This window comes from Oryctolagus cuniculus, chromosome X, assembly GCF_964237555.1.
Source record: "Oryctolagus cuniculus chromosome X, mOryCun1.1, whole genome shotgun sequence".
In the NCBI taxonomy this organism is placed as follows: domain Eukaryota; kingdom Metazoa; phylum Chordata; class Mammalia; order Lagomorpha; family Leporidae; genus Oryctolagus; species Oryctolagus cuniculus.
This window is the reverse complement of record NC_091453.1, coordinates 37,002,247-37,024,757: the sequence shown is the minus strand read 5'-3', so window position 1 is coordinate 37,024,757 and position 22,511 is coordinate 37,002,247. Positions and strand designations below refer to the sequence as shown.

The window sequence follows — 22,511 nt, the reverse complement described above, 5'->3', positions numbered from 1 at the left end:
TCCAAGGTCAGGAGAAGATTGGTGTCCCAGCTCCAGCGGAGACAGTGAATATGCCTTTCTTATGTCTTTTTGTTCTATCTGGCCCCACAAGTAATCATATGGTGCCTACCCACACTGAGTGAGGCTGGATGTTCCGTTCTCAGTCCACTGATTTGAATGCCAATCTCTTCTGCAAACACAGATACACTCAGAAATAATGTTTTACCATCTATCTGAGCTTCCCTTAGGCTGCTCAAACTGATAGCTAAAATCAAGCATTAGAAGACTGACAGAAATCACTCTGTGAGCTGACAGCTGACATGCTGTTCTTCTCTACAGGACAGGCACCTTGAGGTTAACGTCTCCTCTGCCCACCTCTGTGGCTCCCATGTGTGGGACAGTGACAGCTACCATCATGGCTTGCTGAGCGAGGGTGTCAGTGGTGGGTAGAATAAAATAGACCCTTAAATGTGTCCTCATCCTTATCTCTAGGACCTATTCTAATAAGGGGTGACAATAGCAAGGGTGTACTCAACCCTGCTCTGTGCCAGGCACTGCCGTCAATGCTGATGTGTTATATAGTTTCACCCTCACATAACTCTATGAAGAGAGAAAGTTATTGCCCTGATGGCAGGTTAGCAAAGGGAGGCACAGAGAACTCAAGTAACTTTCTCTTGCATGACTGATGGACAATTCAGACCCGAACTGTGTTGCCCCTACCCTTGCTCTTGCCTATTCTGTTGCATTGCTTTGACTACTAGATACATTGAATGTGAGCCCAGGTGAGAGATATTACATGTGTTTTTCCCAAAGCCTGCAATCACTCTGTGTGATGGGCAGAACACCCCTTTCAATAATCCTGAGGCTTGAAAAGGACAGATGACTTGACCAAGGTCACACAATGAGGACTTGGAGTTGCAGGCTTTTAAATGAGGTCTGTCAGGCTCTAGAACTCACAAGCCATGGGTCATCATGGGTACGAATAGGGCCCATGGGGAGCTAGAATCCAATATCTGAGGACCAAATAGGCAAGTTCTGTCCATGTCTTGAGAAATAGGTATCATTGCCCCATAGTTGTTGTTCAGAGACACAGGATAAACAATTCCCCACAAGATGCTTTCCCCAAATGGGGTTGAGGGAGACTGTGTAGCTTCCAGGATAAAAAACAAGATTCAACCCAGAGGGAGGTTCTGAAGGAAGTAGATCACCTACACTGTGCGGTATATAAAAAGCAGCTGGGGGTACTGGGAACCTGTGTGGAAAACACCCAGACAGTCACCTTACTCCTACTTCTGACCATACTTTATTTTACTTGTGATTTCTTTTTTTTTTGGGGGGGGGCACTAGAATGTATAAAATATAAGTGCACATTTTAATGATGTTTAATATGCTTCACATTCATGTAACAATTACCAAGTTCAAGGTCATCATCACTATTCCAGAAGTCCCCATGGTCCTTTCCTAATCAGTATGCTCTTTCTCACTGTCCCCCATCATCTCCTTCCTATATCTTCCACCTCAGTTCCTTTTCCCAGAAGTCCTGCCCTCTGTCGGAAGTAGAAATGCCGTGATGGCCAGGGTCCCCATCCTGTCACGAATCCTTTACACTGGCTGCCTGGTTGGCACTCAGTGTGGAGGCATCCTCCTCCAGCTGTGAGGCTCACACCCTCTGTCTCCCATGGTGCAACAGAGAGTCACCCCTGCCTTAGGGGTGTCAGGTGTGGGCAGGTGTGCAGGCTCAAGTCCTTCATCTGGAACGTGGGGCTAACCCCACCTCCCTCACAGGCTTTGGGAGAAATAGAGATGTGGACACCAGACGCTTTCAGTGAGTGCCACGTGCCAAACCCGCGTGAGACTTTACCACTACTGCAGGACTGCATGCTACCCAGGAACACACCAAGAGCTTCCTCACCCAGGGCCAGTGCATGCGCTGTTCCTGGTGCATGAGCTCTTCCTGCTGCCTTGGACGCTCTTCCCCCAGCTGATCGCATGGCCTGCTTCCTCGCTTCCTCCAGGTCTCTGCTCAATCATCACCTCTTCAGGGAGGCCTTCCCTGTACACCCTGAAGAAAGTGACAAACATCTTGCCCACCTACCCTTTCCCCTGCCTGTCTTCATTTTCTTCATAGCACTTGCCACTCTCTGATGTGCTATATATTTACTTACAGATGTTACAGGATCAGAGACTGTCAGTTTTGCATTCTGTTGCATCTTCAGAACCAAGAACATAGCTCAGAAAGTCCTTGTTGAAGGGTGTCTGGGAGGCAGACCTTTTAAACACATCACCAAGATGCACGGATACCCCCCCTTCCCCAAGGACTGTACTGGGCTCATTTTATTGACTATTATTTGTGCTGAGCTTTGAGAAGCCAAAATTTCTCTAGGGTTTTAACATTTGTCTGCATGTCTGTCAGGCTTCAAAACTCGTAGTATTCACAATTATTGTGAGTGTCAGGTTTTAGGGGAGATGGAGTCCAATATTTGAGGACAATATGGGCAGTCCTCCTTCATGCCATAATTGATTGAGACTCACCTTGTGTTGGGTTTCTAGAACTGTAGAATAAATACTCCTCAATGAATTGCCAAATAATGGCATCACAGGAGACCCTGTAACTTATAGGACACTGGAGTGAAGCAAACTGCAGAGAAGGGAGGGAGGGACTGAAGATCACATACACAATGTTTATAGATAAGGAAACCAGATTCAAAGAAGCTAGAATGGACAGACATGTGGATATTCACATCAGATCAATTTTTCATTTCATCTTGGGATACTGAAAAGATTGGCAGGTCAGGTCAAAGTCACAATCACAAATGTCTTGACATTTGAATTTGACAGTTTCTCCTGCTGGTCATAGCTATCCAGGCCACCTAGACACCTTACAACCAAAAAGCTTACTAATTGCTTACTAATTTCAGTTTAAGGAAGTAGTTTTTGACGGTCTTTGGAGTTTTTCATTAAGGACCTAGCTTTGGGGTGTAAATATTGCCCATGAGATTGACCCATACAGCCTACACAGGTCCCCTACATTGGAGACCTATGCCAATCCCCTGGTCTTTCTATTCCATCCAGCCCAACCTTTGAACAAGCTTCTCACATGGCAAATCAGTATCCTCATCTCAGACCTCACCCCTCTGATCCTTCCTGGAGACCTTACTGCCCATGAAGCTGACCAAGCCATGACTGGAGCCTCTGCATCCTCAGGGATTTCCTCCTCCTCTCCCCCACATTTCCCCCACCCACATTTGTGACCTGGACATCAGTCCATGCTCCTCCCTGATGTTCATACCCTCTACTCTCACCACCAGCAGCACCATCTCCTGTCCTTCCAGCTCCTTCCCTCAAATGTCTGTGCATGCCCAGCCTTCAGCCTCATAGAAGCCTCCTGTCTACTCACAAAATTGCATTCTTCCCACCAGCCACCAGGCTCTTCCTCACTTAGCTTACCACATCTATAAATTCCACCCCCAAATACATCTCTCCTTTCTATCCCCTCCATAATCTCCTGAGACTCTCCTTAATGGACAAGCTCTGCACCCTGAACACCAATATCTTGTCTTCTTTGTACCCTCTAGAGCCCTGTACTAGCACCAACACCCAATCTTCTCATACTTTTCACTGGTATTTTTTTCTTTTTTCTTTTTTTAAGATTTATTTATTTACTTGAGAGGCATAGTTACAGACAGAGAGAGGGGGAGACAGAGACAGGTCTTCCATGCGCTGGTTCACTCCCCAAATGGCTGCAATGGTTGGAGCTGGGCCTATCTGAAGCCAGGAGCCAGGAGCCAGGAGCTTCTTCTGGGTCTTCCACGTGGGTGCAGGGGCTCAAGCACCTGGGCCATCTTTTACTGCTTTCCCAGACTATCAGCAGGGAGCTGGATCAGAAGTGGAGTAGCGGGGATGTGAACTGGCACCCATATGGGATGCTGGCCCTGCAGGCGATTGCCCAATCTTCTAAGCCACAGTGCCGGTCCCTGCTATTTCTTTGAGAAAACAGAATGGAACAAACAGACTCTCACCACTTCCCAGCAGCACTGCATCTGTTCTTGTAATCTCTGCTGTCCCTTTGGAGGAAGCGACAGGATCCTGTTTGAAGCTACGCTTTCACTGGATACTATGGCCTTCCACCTTCTCAAGGAGTTGGCTTTTGTAATGATCTGCTTCCTGAATTGTCACATTGCCCATTTATTCTGAATTCTTCTATTATTTTTAAACATGCTTTTGTTTTTCACCCTTTAGACAAACAAAATATCCTTCATGGCATTTGGTGTCATTTGCTTATTGAAGGATTAGTTACTTTTTGTTCCATTATAAATAATCTTGTTGTTCCAGAAATTCTAAGCAGTCCATTTATTTTCTCTTGGCCTGTGGACAGTTCTGGCACTTCAGCACTAGGTGGGGCCCTAAGTTGTAATTTCCACAAGTCCATTGCCAGTAAGCTTTCACTATCTCAGTCCCACAGGGTGCTCTGAGTTCAGAGTTGTCCCAAATCCACAGTTGATATGCTGCTCAGAATGCATTATAGAAGCATCCATAAAAAGGCTCGTCTGACCTTACAAGGTCCCTCACTCCCTGAAGGCCAAGGAAGGCCCAGATACTCCTGAGGACACCACCACTGCAATGCTAGATCATATTTGGAGCACACAGCCCTCTGAGCTCAATACCACACAAGCATAGCCCCAAGGCCTATACTGCTTGGTCTGTTTGCTTCTGAGATGGACTCACAGTCCAAGGCCACTTACAAATAGCCCCAAGTGATGCTAGCTGGAATGTAAGGCCAATCAACTGGGAACACAGGGCTCTATTTGGTACCAGGGCAGATATGTTGGATTTTTACCAGCCTGTTACCAAATCCCAAGACAGAAATTTGTGGTTCCTTTCTATCTGCCCAAAGTGATAAAGGCAGCCCCTTGGCTACCCAGGTAGTGAACAATCCTGTGGATACTTTCCAGCCCCCACTGGCCAGCCATGATGCATGCCAAAACACTTCTGTTCCACCAGGTTGCCCATTTCTGCCTGAATCCAGGGCAATTATAGAGATTGAGCACTGGCCTGATCCTGGCACTGGGCTTATCAGGTACTGGATCTCACATCTGTGTGAGCTTAGAGATATGGTACTAAGTTCTCTTTCCTTTTTTACTCATCAAATGTTGGAGTCTTGCTCTGCTGTCTGCCAGACAATGGGGGAGGGTATGGTAGCCACTATTTTTAGTTTTTTGAGGAACCTCTATATTGTTCTGCTTTACTAATAAACTGACTTTAGTAATTTACATTCTCACCAACAGTGTATTTGTACTCCCTTTTCTCTGCATCCTCACCAGCTTTTGTTTTTTGTTTTTTGTTTGATAAAGTTATTCTAACTGGATTGAGATCATACCTCATTGTTCCTTTTATTTGCATTTCCCTTGTGATTCATGATATTTATGTATTTTTGGCCATTTATATTTCTTCTTCTAAGAAATATTAAACAGATTTGTTGTCTATTTTTAAAAAAATTTTTCTTGAAAACAGAGCTATTAATATCACAGAGTAAGGGATTCATGACAATGATCATAACATGGGGAAAGAAGAGTATGTTGCCATTTGCATGGTATGATTCAGTGAAGCAACATTTATATCTAAATGCCAAATGATATGACATTCAGATGATTTTTATACTCTTCACAATAACTTCCACAAATAAGAGAAATATGTAATATTTATCTTTCTGGGTCTGAGCTATTTCACTTAGCATAATAATCTCCAGTTTCATCCACTTTGTTGCAAATGTCAGAATTTCATTTTTTATGGTTTAGTAACATTCCATCATAACATTTTCTTTATCTAATCATCAGTTGATAGACATCTAGGTTGATTCCATGTCTTTGTTATTGTGCTTTGCCCATTTTTTAAAAAAAATATTTATTTATTTATTTGAAAGGCAAACTTGGAGAGAGAGAGAGATATCTTCCATCTGATGGTTCATTCCCCAAATAGCTGCAATAGCCAGGAATGGGCCAGACTGAAACCAGGAGCCCAGACCACCATCTTGGTCTCACACGTGGGTGACAGTGACACAAGCATTTGGACCATTATTTGCTGCTCTTCCAGTCCCATCAGAAGGAGGCTGGATAGGAAAGCAGAGTAGTTTGACTTGAAGTAGCACTCTGCTATGGGATTCAGGCATCTCAAGTGATAGCTTAACTCACCACACCAAAATGCCCACCCATAAAAAATAACTCTTTATTTCATTAATCTTTTATATTCATTTAATTTCCATCTCATTTATTTCTACTCTAATATATTTTAAAACCGTATTTAATTATTTGAAAGGTGGAACAACACAGAGAGAAGAGGGGAGGGAGGGGAGAGAAGGGAAGGGGGGAGGGAGAGATGGGGAGAGAGGGAGAGAAGGAGAGAGGGAGAGAGAGAGAGAGAGAGAGAGAGAGAGAGAGAGATCCATCTTCCATCTATCAGTTCATTTCCTAAATGCTGGCAATAGCCAAGTTTGGGCCAGGCTGAATCTTGGAGCCCAAAACTCCATCCAGGTCTCCCACATGGGTGGCAGGGGCCTAATCTCTTGGGCCATCTTCTGCTGCCTTCTAGGCACATTAACCGGGAGCTGGATCAAAAGTGGAAGCAGCCAGGACTTAAACCAGCACTCTGATATGGGATGTCATTATCCTATGCTCTAATCTTTATTATTTCTTCCATTATATTAATTTTGGGCTTGATATTTCTTATTTTTCTAGATCACTGATGTGCACAATCATGTTGTTTATTTGATATCTTTTTAGGTAGGCACTTATTTTATAAATTTCTGTCTTGTACTATTCTTGCTATATCACATGTTTTTGTATGTTATACTTCCATTTTCATTAGTTTCAAGCAGTTCTTAAATTTTTCCTTTCGATTTCTTTGATTACCTATTTTTTAAAAAAATTTATTTTATTTATTTGAAAGGCAGGGTTACAGAGAGAATTGAGGGAGAGATAGAGAAAGAACCATCTGGTGGTTCACACCCCAAATGGCTGCACTGGCTGCATCTGGGCCAGGCAGAAGCCAGGAGCCAACAGCTTCATCTGGGTCTCCCAAGTGGGTTCAGGGGGCCCAAGCACTTGGTCCATCCTCTGCTGGTTTCCCAGGCACATTAGTAAGGAGCTGGATCAGAAGTGGAGCAGCCAGGACTCCAACTGGCACCCACATGAGTTGTCTGCCTTGTAGACAGTGGTTTAACCTGTTATGGCCCTTGATTACCTGTTCATTCAGGAGCATATTGTTCAGTGCATTTTTATACTTCCTAGAGATTTTTTCTTTTTTTGATTTCTAGTTTTATTTCATTATGTTCTTGAAATTATACATAATATTATTGTGACTTCTTTTTTGACAGGCAGAGTTAGACAGTGAGAGAGAGATAGAGACAGAGAGAAAGATCTTCCTTTCCGTTGGTTCACCCCCCAAATGGCCACTATGGCCGGCGCGCTGCACCTATCCGAAGCCAGGAGCCAGGTGCTTCTCCTGGTCTCCCATGCGGGTGCAGGGCCCAAGCAGTTGGGCCATCCTCCACTGCACTCCCGGGCCACAGCAGAGAGCTGGACTGGAAGAGGAGCAGCCGGGACAGAATCCGGCGCCCCAACCAGGACTAGAACCCGGGGTGCTGGCGCCGCAGGCGGAGGATTAGCCTAGTGAGCCACTGCGCCGGCCTATTGTGACTTTTTTTAAAACTTGTCAAGACAAATGTTGTTTAGTGTTTAGTTCGTTCTAGAGAATGTTTCATGAAACATACTGATGAAAAGTATGTGCATTCTGCAGCTGTGGAATAAGATGTTCTGTTAATGTTTATTATGTCTACTTGGTCTATAGTGTAGTTTGACTCTGGTATTTTTATGTTGATTTTTTTATTTGGATGATCTTTTCATTGCTGGAAATGGTATATTGAGCTTTTATCTCTCCCTTTAGATCTAATAATGTTTGTGTTGTAAAATTGGGTGTACTAGCATTAGACACATATACAATCATTACATCTTGTTGAGTTAATCCTTGATAATTATGAAGTGACCTTCTTTGTCTCTTTTTTGGGGTTTTTATATTAAAAATCTATTTTGTCTACTATAAATATAGCTACCTCTGCTCCCTTTTGATTTTCATTTTCATGCAGTATTTTTTCACTTTCAGTCTCTGTGTGTTTTTACCAATGATGTGAGTTTTTTCTAGGTAGTGTTTTAGTGGGTCTTATTTTATTTTTAATCCATTCATCCAGTCTGTATCTTTTATTTGGAGGATTTAGGCCACTTACATTAAAAGTCATTATTGACAATGAATTACCTAGTCTAGTCCTTTCTAAACAAATTTATTCTGTTTATTTTGAATATCTTTTTCTGGTAGATTTTATATTTTCACATTTAAAAAATAGATTTTTTTATTTATTTGAAAGAATTACACAGAGAGAAGGAGAGAGAGAGACAGATAAAGAGAGTTGTTCTATCTACTAGTTAACTCCCCAGATAGCTGCAGTGGCCAGTGCTGGACCAGGTTGAAACCAGGAACCTGGAACCAAATCTGGGTCTCCCTTGTGTGTGGCAGCGGCCCAAACACTTGGGCCATCTTATGCTGCTCTCCAAGGTGCATTAGCAGGGAGCTGAATTGGAAGTGGAGCAACTGGGACACAAACTGGTGCCCGTACGGGATAGTGGCATCACAAGTGGTAACTTCATCACCATGACACCAGTCTCCATGTGTTTTCATGATGGTAGTTAGCTCTCTGCTTTTGTATGTTGGATTTGCTTAAGCATCTTTTATAAGGCTGATATGAAGGTGATTAATTCTTTCGGTTTTCAGTTATCTTGATTTCTCATTCATTTATGAATGATAGTTTATAGGGGCCGGCACTGTGGCACAGTGTGTTAAAGCCCTGGCCTGAAGTGCCGGCATCCCATATGGGCACCGGTTCTAGTTCTGGCTGCTCTTCTTCTGACCCAGCTCTCTGCTATGGCCAGGTAAAGCAGTAGAAGATGGCCCAAGTCCTTGGGACCCTGCACCCATGTGAGAGACCTGGAAGAAGCTCCTGGCTCCTGGCTTCGGATTGGCACAGCTCTGGCCATTCCAGCCATTTTGGGAGTGAACCAGCAAATGGAAGACTCTCTCTCTGTCTCTACCTCTCTCTGTAACTCTGTCTTTCAAATAAATAAAATAAATCTTAGAAAGATAGTTTATATATATATTATTTTTAAGCATTTTTGAGAAACTTAATTAACTTTGAAGAAAAACCGAAGAATGATACATCTTTTGTGAGCACTTATACATAACCATAGCTTATGAGATGTAAGAATATCCTCCACTTAATACATTAAAATGAAGTAAATCTTTGAGAACAAGTTTTACTATTAACTCTCATAATCCAACTCTTTGAGGACAGAGGAGTTAGTGCATAGTGATTCCTGTTGTTAATTTAACAATTAACACTCTTATGTATGACATCAGTGATCACCTGAAGCTCTTGACATGAACTGCCAAGGCTATGGAAGCCTTTTGAATCCACAAATTCCTTCAGTATTTAGGCAAGGCCATAAGCAAAGTGGAAGTTCTCTCCTCCCTTCAGAGAAAAGTATCTCCTTTGATGACTGCTTCTTTCCACTGGGGCCTCACCCACCGAGGTCCTTCATGTAGAACATGTCTTGCCTTTCTGTTCCTGAAATTCTCCCCTGGGCTTTTCAGCCAGACTAGAATGCCTTAGGGGCTGATTCTTAGGTCAGAGTGTTACTTAAGGTGATTGTCATGCTATGAGTCTGCTGTATGGATTGCTTCCCATGTTGCAGCATACTACAGGGCAGTTATAATTTGCAACTGGTACAGAAATAGATGGATAGACCAATGGAACAGAATTGAAACACCAGAAATCAATCCAAACATCTACAGCCAACTTATATTTGATCAAGGATCTAAAACCAATTCCTGGAGCAAGGAGAGTCTATTCAACAAATCGTGCTGGAAAAACTGGATTTCCACATGCATAAGCATGAAGCAAGATCCCTACCTTACACCTCACACAAAAATCTACTCAACATGGATTAAAGATCTAAATCTATGACCCGATACCATGAAATTATTAGAGAACATTAGAGAAACCCTGCAAGATATAGGCACAGGCAAAGACTTCTTGGAAAAGACCCCAGAGGCACAGGCAGTCAAAGCCAAAATTAACAATGGGATTACATCAAATTGAGAAGTTTCTGTACTGCAAAAGAAACAGGCCGGCGCCGCGGCTCACTAGGCTAATCCTCCACCTTGCAGCGCCGGCACACCGGGTTCTAGTCCCGGTCGGGGTGCCAGATTCTGTCCCGGTTGCCCCTCTTCCTTTACATCATTTTTTGTACTGGACTTATATTTTCCCAGCTTACTACTTGAGATTTCAGTAAATATGAAATCTATTTTTTATTCACTGCTTGAGATCACATATAACTTCATAATAGCACAACTGACAACGTTAATGGGAGGAATTAGGGAAACATCTGTGTGTTTTTCTAAAGAAAAGCCTTTATTTCAAATATATTTTGCCTTTTACTATATAATGAGGATCTGGTATGAAAATTAAAAATCAAAATAGGAAGAAGAAATAACTGAGCAGATTTACCCTTTATGTTTTTACCAGGAAATGTTGGTAACAGAATATTTCTTTAGCTTAACTGAGAAAACACCCAATCGTTGATCATTCAATACATGTTTCTCTGTATAGAAAAAACAGGATTTGTTTTATTTACTTGAAAGGAAGAGTTATAGAGCGATGTAAAGAGAGAAAGAGAGAGGTTTTCCATCTGCTGGTTCACTCCCCAAATGGTGACATCGACTAGGGCCAGACCAGGCCAAAGCCTGGAGCCGGAAGCTTCTTCTAGATCTCGCACATGGGCTCAGGGTTCCAAACATTTGGACCATTTTCCCCTGCTTTCCCAGGTACATTAGCTGGGAGCTGGATCAGAAGTGGAGCAGCCAGGATACAAACTGGTGCCCATGTGGGATGCCAGTGCTACAGACCAGGGCTTTAAGCTGCTGTGCCACAGCACTGGCCCCAGGATTGCTTTTATAAGTTCTTTTTCAGCAGGATCACTGTTGGTGTATAAAAATGCTACTATTTCTGTGTGTTGATTTTATATCCTGAAACTTTTCTTCATTCACATGAGTTCTTTTTTTTTTCTTAATTGAACCACATTTATTATAGTTTTGACCTCTTTTCCTATCCAGATACTTTATTTTTTATTTTTTTAAAGATTAATTTATTTGAAAGTCAGAGTTACACAGAGAGAGGAGAGGCAGAGAGAGAGAGAGAGAGAGAGAGAGAGAGAGGGAGAGAGAGGCCCTCCATCTGCTGGTTCACTCCTCATATGTCTGCAACGTCTGGAGCTGCGCTGATCCAAAGCTAGGAGCCAGGAGCCTCTTCCGGGCCTCCCACACAGTTGCAGGGGTCCAAGGACTTGGCCCATCTTCTACTGCTTTCCCAGGCCATAGCAGAGAGCTGGATCGGAAGTGGAGCAGCTGGGACTAGAACCGGTGCTTATATGTGATGCCGGCACTGCAAGTGGTGGCTTTACCTGCTAAGCCACAGCGTGGACCCCTTTATTTTTATTACTCTTTTGTACATTCCTTCATTTAATCAATGTTAAGAAGCCTTATTAAACAGAAACAAAACCTAAACATCATCACTTATATTTAAACAGAAATACAGATTATTAAAAGTGTGTAAACATAGAACACAAAGTGTAGTTTTTACTTAAGCAGTTACATGAATGAAGCTGTTGTTAAGTTTCTTTTTTTTTAACTTTTATTTAATGAATATAAATTTCCAAAGTACAGCTTATGGATTACAATGGCTTCCACCCCATAACTTCCCTCCCACCCGCAACCCTCCCCTTTCCCGCTCCCTCTCCCCTTCCATTCACATCAAGATTCATTTTCAATTCTCTTTATATACAGAAGATCAGTTTAGCATATATTAAGTAAAGATTTCAACAGTTTGCACCCACATAGAAGCACAAAGTGAAAAATACTGTTTGAGTACTAGTTATAGCATTAAATCACAATGTACAGCACATTAAGGACAGAGATCCTACATGAGGAGTAAGTGCGCAGTGACTCCTGTTGTTGACTTAACAAATTGACACTCTTGTTTATGGCATCAGTAATCACCCTAGGCTCTTGTCATGAGTTTCCAAGGCTATGGAAGCCTTTTGAGTTCACCGACTCTGATCATATTTAGACAAGGTCGTAGTCAGAGTGGAAGTTCTCTCCTCCCTTCAGAGAAAGGTACCTTCTTCTTTGATAACCTGTTCTTTCCACTGGGATCTCACTCGCGGAGATCTTTCATTTAGGTAATTTTTTTTTTTTCTTTACTGACAACTCCATTTCAATCATTGAACAAATTTTACTTAAATTATCAGTTGTAAAAATTCAAATTTAGACATAAAATATGGGACAAAAAGAACAAAAGAACAGGAAGTATCTTCATTACCTAACAGATTAACAAATTGACACACTCAGATACATTCCGAGGCATATCAAAACACCTACATCAAAGGTCACATTCATTTAAGAGTTATCAATACATGTTCAGTGCTAAGACTATTTGTAGCACTTACAGTATATGTAAAGCAGTATTAGACTACTATGATTCACATTTGAGAAACAGTTTTAAGCTTTATGCTACAACTTGCCAAATTAACATTATAGCCAATGCAGTGACAATTACTCATTTCATATTTTTTTCTTCTGAAACTCACTATGCCAGTTATCATTTAAGCACAGGGAATAATGTAATGTCTTCTTCCTTATAATAGTAAATTTTAAAATCCAAATACTTTGTATCATGGAAACTTTGACTAGCTGTACAAAGCCTCGCAAATACAGTACAATCATAAAGTTTCTTCTTTGTAGATTGCAGTAATTTATAGTTGTTTTAGTACAGATAAATGCAGGACACTACTCTAGATTATTGGGCAACAAAATTGTCAGTGTGTCACTACCTGTATTTAAATACAAGCACACCACAGCCACAACTGTGGCAAGTAAATGACCTCACATGTCCTCCACTTCTTCCAGGGTTCCTTTCCATGTCACAGGAGCTAGTTTAATGGATACTGTCAGGTCTCCACCTATCTCTGAAAGTTCCTTTATTAAATTTTTGAAATTTTACTAATGGAACACCTGTGGTCTCAATATGCTAGGTTTTTTTTGAAGAAAATTTAAGCATTTTGTAATTTCATCAATATGCAATTAAGTATGTACATTCAAATAGTAAGAATTATTTTAGCAATATATTTGCACCTATTTGAAGCAATATTTTCTTTTTCTTTTTTATAGAGAAATTTTATTTAATAAATATAAATTTCTAAAGCACAGCTTTTGGATTATAGCGGTTCTTACCCCCATAACCACAGTCCAACCCGCAAACCATCCCATCTCCTACTCCCTCTTCCATCCCATTCTTCATTAAGATTCATTTTTAATTATCATTATATACAGAAGATCAATTCTATACTCAGTAAAGTTTTCAACAGTTTGCACACTTTTTTTCTTAGTTGTCACTAACTAGTTTTAATATAATATGTAATATTTTAAATTTTTATAGACACCTTTTTAAAATGATTAAAGGTATCCACAATACCATTAGTGGGTAATATATTAACCAAAAAAGTAAGAGTATTTTTGAGACTATTTTTTTCCTAACTAGAAAAGCTATGGGATTCATAATGAGCACAGATATAATGACAATTTAACTACTGTTCTACAACATCAATAGTAAGAGTAAATGCATGAAGCACAGAAAAGAAAAACAGGATTTCAGGAGAAAAATCTGGTAAACACTTGAATTTTGGAAGCCTCAAACACAAAAGGGTTCACAATGCTTATAAGCACTATCATTATTTTCACCCTTAGTTAGCTTATCTTTATTTCATTTCTTATTCAGAAATAAAAACATAATTCATTACATAATGTATCTTGTCAATTTCAGTTTTCAAGAATTCAAGTGATGCAAATCCAAGTATTTACTTTTGTGGCAACAACACACTTAAGGACTGAGCTTCAAAGACAGGGAAAAATTCATTTGCAATAACTGATACACTCTTCTGCCCAAAGACATAAGAACAAGACTTAACACTGTAATAAAACAAATGGTAAAAGAAGGAAAAGAAAAAGATGGTCCAATATAATCAATGTCTTCTTTTTATAAATATTAAAAAGCAGATTGCCTTAATATGTGCCTAGGTTCCCAGTAACGGGATATTCTGAAATCTAAGGAACTACAGAAGAAAAACCAGAATAAGTTAAATTTCCCTGCTGTTTTTCCATAAATATTCCTATTGTTTACTTTGGATTTCCTTTGTACTTTTACTGGGAGATTTTCTGCCTTCCCCTTCTTTCATAGAGATGACCATGTTTCTGTGTGTAGCACATCCTTAAGCATCTTTTGTAAGGCTGGACGTGTGGTGACAAATTCTCTCAATTTCTGTTTGTTATGGAAGGTCTTTATTTCACCTTCATTCACAAATGAGAGCTTTACAGGGTACAGCACTCTGGATTGGCAGGTTTTTTCTCTTTAGACTTGGAATATATCATGCCATCCTCTTCTAGCCTGTAGGGTTTCTGATGAGAAGTCAATTGTGAGTCTAATTGGAGATCCTCTGAAAGTCCTGGCTCAAGTGTTTGGGCCCTTACCAGACACTTGGGAGATCCAGTTGGAGTTCCAGGCTCCTGGCTTCAGCCTGGCCCATCTATGACTGTTGAGGCCATTTAGGGAATGGACCAGTGGGTAGAAGATCTCTCTTTTTCTGTCCTTCCTTTCCTCTCTGTAACTCTGTCTTAAATAAATAAATCTTGAAAAAAAAAAAAAAGACTTGTTTTACACAAGATTTCAGAATCAGAATAAATAACTTGGATGATAGCCATTCTAATTGGGGTGAGGTGAAACCTTGTTCTGGTTTCTATTTGAATTTCCCTGAAGGCTATTCATTCTGATTTATTAATTGGATTGCTGGTTGTTGTTGAGTTTCTTGGGCTCCTTATATATTCTGGATATTAATACTTTATCAGATGTATAGTTTGCCAATATTTTCTCCCATTCTGCTGGTTGTCTCTTTGTTGAGTGTTTCCTTTGCTGTGCAAAGTCTTTTTAGCTTGATGTCATCCCATTTGTCTATTTTTGCCTTTATTGCCTGTGTTTCTGGGGTCTTATCAAAGAAGTCTGCCTATGCTAATATCTTAGTGTTTCTTAAATGTTTTTCTCTAGTAATTTGATGATTTTAGGTCTTAGATTTAGATCCCTGATCCATTTATTGTGTGTTGATTTTTGTATAGTGTGTAAGATAGGATTCTTTTTTCAAACTTCTGCACGTAGAGATCAAATTTTCCTCTGCTCTTCTTCCAGGGGGTGATTTTAGCTTGTTTGTTGGTTGTAGATGTGTGACTTAATTTCTGGGGTCTCTAATCTATTCCTTTTGATGCACATGTCTATTTTTGTGCTGTACCAGGCTTTTTTGTTCATAATTTCCCTGTAATATGTTTTGAAATCTGGTCTTGTGATGCCTCCAGCTTTTATTGCTTGGGATTGCATTAAGTATTTGGGTTCTCTTGTGATTTCATATGAGTTTTAGAGTTTTTTCCCCAGATCCAGAAAAATGTTTTAGTATTTTGATTGGGAGCACATTGAATTTGTAAATTTTTTGGGTAGTATGGACATTTCAATATTGTTAATTCTTCCAATCCATGAACATGGAAGATTTTTCCATTTTTTGTGTTTTTTTTTTATATTTTGTTCCTTAATGTTTTGCAATTTTCATTGTAGAGATCTTTCACATCCTTCATTAAATTTATCCTAGTGTGTTTCCATTTTTTCTGTAGTTATTTTGGATGGACTGATATTCCAAGTTCTTTCTCAACCATAGCATTGTTTGTGTATATATCCTGCAACTTTGCCAAACTGTCTTATGAGTTCCAGTAATATCTTAGTGGAGCTCCTGGTTCCCATATGTATGGGATCATATAATCTGCAAATAGAGATAATTTGACTTCCTCCTTTTCCATTTGTATCTTTTTGATTTCCTTCTCTTATCTAATAGCTGTAGTTAAAATTTCCAGAACTATATTGAATAGTGATGGTGAGAGTGGGTATCCTTGTCTGGTTGTAGATCTTAGTAGAAAAGTTTCCAGCTTTTCCACATTGTGGGTTTGTCATATATTCCCTTAATTGCACTTAGGTATGTTCTTTCTATACCCGATTTGTTTCAGTTTTTTTTTTTAATCATGAAAAGATGTTGTATTTTATCAAATGCTTTCTCTGCATGTATTGAGATAATCATGATTTTTATTCTTCAGATTGTTGATGTGATGTATCACATTGATTGTGTATGTTGAATCATCCTGCATAAATTCTACTTGATCCAGTTGGATGATCTTTTTGATGTATTATTTGATTCAATTAGCTACCAATTTATTGAGAATTTTTACATCTATATCCATCAGGGATTGTCGCTCCCCCTCTTCGCGGAGGAACGACACAGGACCCTGCACTGTTCTTTTGTCTGCTCGGCCCTTCCCGCGTTTGCTGCTGGTTCTTCCCGGGTTGGCTGCCGTCCCTCCACCTCCGTGGAGGGGCGGGCCCCCCTGCCACTTTCCCCACTTCCGCAGGGGAGCGGCACACCGCCAGCCGGCTCTCTCGGGGGCTGCTCAGATGTTCCTCAGGTGTTCCTGGTGCATGTTGTCTCTCTTCTCCTTTATAGTCCTCTTCCACCAATCCCAACTCTGCTACCCACACGCCGAGCACGCTGCTCTCCTCCAATCAGGAGCAGCTCCTGCAGCTTGTCAAGTTGGTGAGAGGCAGCTGTGTAGAAGCTGTTTCCTCCTCTCCCAGCGCCATATTGTGGGAGAGCAGATGCATAGAATAAGTCTTAATTCCAGTAACTTAGTCATAAGTAACAGTCATAAATAAAAGGCAGAGAGCCCAAGGGAGGCAACCAGGCAGACGCAACTCTCAGATTATCTGAAACGGCATCTTAATGCATGTCTCTCACTGAGTGGCAGTGATCCAACTGCTGTTGCCATCACTTGCTGTCTCCCACAATGTGTATGGGCAAGAAGCTGGAATTAGAACAGAGCTTGGGCTTGAAGGCAGGCCCTGCAGTGTGGGATGTGGGCATCCCAGGTTAATATCTGACTTGCTGTACCAAATGTCCATTCCACAGGATGACATTTTTAAACCTAATTTGGGGGGTTAGTGTTGTAGTGCAGTGCCTTAAGTTACTTGAGTGCAACAGCAGGCTCGTGGATGAGTAGGGGTTCCAGTTCTGGCTGTTCCAGCTCCTGGAAATATTTGACCTGCTGTAGCAAGTGCCAGTTCCCCCAGTTTTATCTTAAATTTTGAATCGCATTCACCATAAATACATTTTGTTGCTCTGCTTCCGCATAGTTTTTTTTCCCTTTAAATTTATCCGACATTCTTTTTCGAACTTTATTGAGAAATTTCCAATATATTTTTCCAAAATAAACCATCTTACTTTGCATTTCCCTCTGCAGAACAAAATGGCTTCAGCTGCTCCAAGTTTCCAGCAAAGTTAGGTATGATTAGTCTTTTTGATTTTAGCCAAATTAAAATGTATGCATTTGAATATCCATGGGGATTGAGTCAACATTTCAAAATTTTGAACACATTTACCATGTGCTCATTTGCCATTGATGTGTACAAGGGAACCTTAAAAAGTATGTGGACAGTGGAATCATCCCTGGGAAGGCTCTGAGGGAACAGCAGGAGCATTTTGCTCCTGTCCTGTTTTCTACTTGGATCACACTCCTGTTTCTCATCCTGACCACCTCTCCTACCTGGAAAGCTGCCCAGCCACCAGCAAACCCCCAGTGACACCTTGGCAACAGCACCATATAAGTTCTCTTACGTCTTTATTTATTTATTTTTAAAAAGATTTATTTATTTATTTATTTGAAAGTCAGAGTTACACAGAGAGAGAAGGAGAGGCAGAGAGAGAGAGAGAGGTCTTCCATCCACTGGTTCACTCCCCAGTTAGCTGCAATGGCCAGAGCTGAGCCGATCCGAAGCCAGGAGCTAGGAGCTTCTTCCAGGCCTCCCACACAGATGCAGGGGCCCAAGGACTTGGGCCTTCTTCTACTGCTTTCCCAGGCCATAGCAGAGAGCTAGATCGGAAAGGGAGCAGCTGGGTCTTGACCTGGCGCCCATATGGGATGCCACTGCTTCAGGCCAGGGCGTTAACCCACTGTGCCACAGCACCGGCCCCACGTCTTTAAATATACTATTATTGGGGACATGGGAATAAGAAAATCTTGCTTGCTTCATCAATTTACAGGAAAAAAAATTTGTGGCTGATTGTCCTCACATAATTGGTGTTGAACTTGGTACAAGAAAAACTGAAGTTAGTGGCCAAACAAATCAAACTGCAGATTTGGGATACAGTGGGACAGGGATGGTTTAGGGCTGTTCCATGAAGCTACTACAGAGGAGCTGCACACACACTTATGCTGTGTGATACACTAGAAGAAGCACATATAATCACTTAAGCAGGTGTTTGACAGCTGTAAAGCATCTCATCATTCCAAACACTGGAATAATCCTAAGAGGAAATAAAGAAGATTTGGAAGGACAAAGAGATGTTACACATGAAGATGCCAAACACGGTGCTGAAGCAAACAGCTTGCTGTTCTTGAAGCAAACACAAAAACGGGAGAGAATGTAGAAGGTCCTTTCCTTTAGGCTGCCAAAAAAATCTATCAGAACATTCAGGACGGAAACCTGGATCTGAGTGCTGCCGAGTCTGCTGTCCAACACAAATCCTCAGCCACACCCAGAAGCCAGGTGACTTGTGATCCCCAACCCCAGAGAGAAGGCTGTGGCTACTACTGACTTCTTTCTCTGGCCCCTCCTTTGACCTTTCACCTCTGTCTGTTGGAAACAATACTTTTTACTGCCTAATTGTCTTCTGTACATTTTACTGTTATTCTTTAAAAAGAATAACAAAAAAAGGAAAAAAGATTCTGTTGTGAAACAGTTTAACACAATACCGGACTGCTAAACAACTAGATGTCATCAGGTTATCAAAGGCATGTAGAGTAATGTATTTCTCCTGCATGACAAATCTAGATTTTTCCCCCTTCCTCATCCTGTGATAGCTCTGCCACTAATATATGCTTTGTTTACTCTATGGTTTATGTTGATAATAAACCTTCTCCCTATCTTTAACAGTTCAAGTATGCATGCCTGGTGAACCCATTAATTTTATCACTGTGAAATGACTTCTGATGGTAGAGATCTATAACAGCTCTTGTTTTTTTTTTTTTTTTTTTTTTTGACAGGCAGAGTGGATAGTGAGAGAGAGAGACAGAGAAAAAGGTCTTCCTTTTGCTGTTGCTTCACCCCCTAATGGCCGCCACGGCTGGCGCGCTGCAGCCGGCGCACCATGCTGATCCGAAGGCAGGAGCCAGGTGCTTCTCCTGGTCTCCCATGGGGAGCAGGGCCCAAGCACTTGGGCCATCCTCCACTGCACTCCCTGGCCACAGCAGAGAGCTGGCCTGGAAGAGGGGCAACCGGGACAGAATCCAGCGCTCCGACCGGGACTAGAACCCGGTGTGCCGGCGCCGCTAGGTGGAGGATTAGCCTATTGAGCTGCGGCGCCGGCCTTGTTTTGTTTTTGTTGGATAAATTCCCTGTCGTGTGGGTGGCATTTTTCTGGATGAGATTTGTTTCTGTCTTAGCATTGCACAGGGAAAATGTTCGTTTATCTTTTCTCTCCTGCTTAATTAATAGTTTTATCTTTTTAAAAACCCATTTTATCCTTCTTCTTTAACAGAAAGTAAACATGTATAAAATTTGAAGGATGCAAAATAACAATACATTCTTTTTTGTGTGTGTTATATTACTGAGGAAATTTGATTACTGGCATCAGAATACTATAAAATACCAGCTTGTTGAGTATGACCAAATGTGACCATGTTACTCCTTCCATTTCACACAAGGAAATAGACACAACTGTATTTCCCAAGTAGTACTGGCTCCACCCCTTGGTGATGGCAGTCTTTCTGGGGGACATTAGGCTGGAAAGAACTCCTAGCATTAAAGGATTAATCCAGCCTAATTTAAGAAATCCCTTGTTTCCACAGTATGAGAGGACTATTTTATGTACTGTTGGCACAAATTGCTTAGTAACAGGGCAACTGTTTCTACTGGTGTTTCTTACAAGCATAGATCTGTAGTATACAGCCAGGTTGTTCTTTTTGCTCAAAATTGCTTTGGCTATTGGGAACGTTTTTTTTCCTCCATTCAGATTTTGATACTTTTTTTTCTAGTTCTGTGAAAACTAGAATTGCCAAAAAAGCAGTTTACAGATTCTAATGATATTGATTCTTTCAATATGTGAACATGATATATTTTTTTTCATTTTTTGTGATCAATTTCTTTCATGAATGTTTTGTGGTTTTCATTATAGGTGTCTTTCACCCTTCAATAAAATTTATTCCTAGGTATAATTTTTTGGAGCTATTGTAGATGGCATTTATTTCTTGGTTTCTTTTTCAGTTATCTCATTATTTATGTATAAAATGTAACTATTTATTATATGCTGCCTTTATATCTTGCTGTTCTGATGATTGTGTTTATTAACACTAACAGTATTTTGGCGGAGTCTTTGAGATTTTCTATAGATCATGGATTTGCAAACTGACAGAATTGACTTTCTCCTTTCCAGATTGGATATTCTTTATTCTTTCTCTTGCAAAATTACTCAGGCTTGGAATTTCAGTATTCTGTTGGCTAAAAATTATAAAACTGGGTCTCATTGTCTTAATCCAGATCTTAGAGAGAAATCCTTCAGTGTTTGCCCATTTCATTTGATGTCAGTGACTGGTTTGTTATATATGGTGTATATCATGTTCAGTCACGTTGCTTCTACACAGAATTTCTTGAGAACTTTTATCATGAAGAGGTGATTGTATCAAGTGTCTTTTTACATTTATTAAGATGACACTATGACTTTTGTCCTTCATTTTGTTTATGTGGTTTATCTTACTTACTGATTTGTGTAAGCTGAAACATCCTTGTATCCCTAGGATGAGTCCCACTTGGTCATAGCGAATACACTTTCTTTTTTAAAAAAATTTGTTTAAGTTAAGCAAGTTTCATGTTTTTCATATATACAAATTTACAAACATATTGACACTCCCCCCCTACCTTCCCTCCCACCCACACTCTAAATCCTTCCTCCTCCTCTCTTCATACTATTTGTTGAATTCTTTTACTTAGTGTAGGGTTAACTATACAATCATTAAGTAAACTGAAAATAGATCTGTAAAAATTAAGAGTGGGAATGTAATAGGGCATCTATCATTATTCTTATTTTTATTTTTTTGACTTAAACTTCATCTGTTTTAAGTATTGCTACTCTTGTTTCCTTTAAGAATCCATTTGCGTGGAATATCTTATTTCATTCTTTTTCTTTGAATCTATGAGTGTCCTTGAAAATGTGTCCTAGTGACACTAGTAATTATATAGTTAGGTCTTTTTTTTTTTTTAAGATTTATTTATTTACCTGAAAGTCAGAGTTACACACAGAAAGAAGGAGAGGCAGAGATAGAGAGAGAGAGATGTCTTCCATCTGCTGGTTCACTCCTCAGCTGGCTGCAATGGCCAGAGCTGCACTGATCCAAAGCCAGGAGCCAGGAGCTTCCTCCAGGCCTCCCACGCAGGTGCAGGGGCCCAAGGACTTGGGCCATCTTCCACTGCTTTCCCAGGCCACAGCAGAGAGCTGGATTGGAAGAGTAGCAGCCAGGACTAGAACCTGTGCCCACATGGGATGCAGGTACTGCAGGCGGCGACTTTACCTGCTATGTCACAGCGCCAGCCCAGTTTTTTTTTTTTTTTAAATCCATTCATTATATGCCTTCCAATTGGAGAATTCAATCTTCATTTTTAAGATAATTACTGGTATGCAATCTCTTATGCCTGCCATTTTGATACTCATTTTCTAGTTTACTGTACTTTTTTTTCTTTCTTTCTTCAACGTTGATTTTTTTTTGTAGTTAGGTAATTTTCTCCAGTAGTGTTCTGACATGTTGTTTATTATTATTTTTTTAAGTGTATTGTATGTTTCATTGTTGTTACCACATGGTTACTAATTATTTTTTGGTATAAAAATCTATTTTCAAATGATATAAACTATACATGGACAATAAAGATAGAAAATGAAGAGTAAAATAAATAAGTAAATAAATATTTATTTACGTTAGGCCGGCGCCGCGGCTCAATAGGCTAATCCTCTGCCTGTGGCGCTGGCACCCCGGGTTCTAGTCCTGGTTGGGGTGCCAGATTCTGTCCCGGTTGCTCCTCTTCCAGGCCAGCTCTCTGCTGTGGTCCAGGAGTGCAGTGGAGGATGGCCCAAGTGCTTGGGCCCTGCACCCCATGGGAGACCAGGAGAAGCACCTGGCTCCTGCCTTCGGATCAGCGCGATGCGCTGGCTGCAGCACGCCTGCCGCGGCGGCCATTGGAGGGTGAACTA

The 22,511-nt window shown here is 40.8% G+C and overlaps 1 pseudogene; it reads left to right on the top strand.

Annotated features, from left to right (window-relative positions):
- Positions 1-20,507, top strand: part of LOC100338101 (ras-related protein Rab-14 pseudogene) — a 41,628-nt pseudogene extending 21,121 nt beyond the window's left edge.
- Positions 20,508-22,511: the final 2,004 nt, after the last annotated feature.